Below are 1560 nucleotides of genomic sequence, written 5' to 3'. Positions count from 1 at the left end.
CTGTAGAAGATAAAGTTGCATGGCTATGATACCCTGCTTACATTATAGATTGCATAAATGTTTATAATGTAGGATGATATTAATGGCTGTTGTGAATGGTTTATTTTACTTCGCAAGACTGTTGAAGCTGGTGGGCATAATAAAGTGATGTGAGATTCTTTGTGTCCCTCATCCAAAGTGCAGCTTTTCCCCAAAGTCCATTGACCAGCTAGATCAAATGGAAAAAGCAAAAAAACAACAAACAAACAAACAAACAAACAAACAAAACAAACAAGAATAACAACAACAAAACAACAACCTAAAACCAAACAGACCTCTTTCCCTTTCTCTTTCCCTTTTTTACTAATCACGGTATCTCGTTTTCTAAGATAACCCAGGTAACCCAAACAACGGGACAACTTAATATCTAAACTTAATTTCATTTTTATTGTTACAATTTTTTGATCGATGCTACTTAGCATTATATTTCAGTAATTCTTGGGAACTTCAGTCATACATCAGAATCAGATGGATGTACATCTGCAGTACAGTACACTGTTCAGTTCATCAGACACTGTGCCCTACCCCAAATGAAGCAAAAGAAAGCACCTGTATTCATAACTATGAGCATTGTGAGAAGTGGAAGGAAATCTTTTCATTTGGAGTAAGAAGCGCGATTTCATGATATTAAGGTCCATTAGAATTAAAAATAGTCAGACAAAAAATACTCTGAAAACCTCCTCATCTAGGGAGCTCAAAACTGGTATAAAACAAGACCAGAACAGCCATGGGGAAGAACTCCACCTTGACAAGGGACTGGGAGCAACTTAGACGATATTCTGTTCCTCTAGTCTACTTTGTTAAGGATTGTGACTGATAGCATGGGCTACTTCTGAGAGTTTGTTTTGTCAACTAGTGAGTAGCAACCTTTGTGAAGGAATTTCTACTTCTCTGTGTTTGCTTGCTGTTCATACCCACTAAGACGAGTATTACCTTTGAAACTTTATTACTCTTACAGCACTCCTGCTAAGCTTTTCTGTCTCTGTCTACTAAGATCCTCTTCAGTTTTATAACTGTAACTTGTGCTTTTTATTCAAAAGTGTCTGGAAGAAAAAGTTAGATGACCCAGCTACAATGACTAGGCAATTTTTAAACCTGTAGCATGTTGTCCCCTTTGCAATCAGTTGGGGATTTAACTAGATCCTAAAACGCATCCATATCTGGATGGTTATGGTTCATCTAGGTTTTGTCAAATTCTCAGAAACTGGTTTTCCCTTTGTTTCGAAGACCAGTGATAAATAACTGTGCAATTTATTGAGCCTTCTTGGACATTGTTGGCTTTTCTTTTCCTCCAGCATGGATATTATTAAAAATGGTGGAAATGTTGGATACCAGGCAAAGCAAATAATTTAGGGTTTTAAATGAACCCAAGGAACTTTGATGTTTATTTATTTGATAGTTACTTTTAAATTTCTTTTAAAACCAATCGCCAGCCAAATCTCATGATTTTTTATGTCTCACAGTGTTAAGGATTTTGCTTGAAGGCTAAACTTAAAAATTGTATCAGTTATCAATAATACA

General features: G+C 35.8%; 1 long non-coding RNA gene across 5 annotated transcripts in view; it reads right to left on the bottom strand.

Moving 5' to 3' along the window:
- Window positions 1–1560, bottom strand: part of LOC110360291 (uncharacterized) — a 74827-nt gene that overhangs the window by 25031 nt on the left and 48236 nt on the right. The window lies entirely within an intron of this gene.

Source organism: Columba livia, chromosome Z (genome assembly GCF_036013475.1).
Source record: "Columba livia isolate bColLiv1 breed racing homer chromosome Z, bColLiv1.pat.W.v2, whole genome shotgun sequence".
Taxonomy (NCBI): Eukaryota; Metazoa; Chordata; class Aves; order Columbiformes; family Columbidae; genus Columba; species Columba livia.
This window is presented reverse-complemented; position numbering and strand designations above follow the sequence as displayed.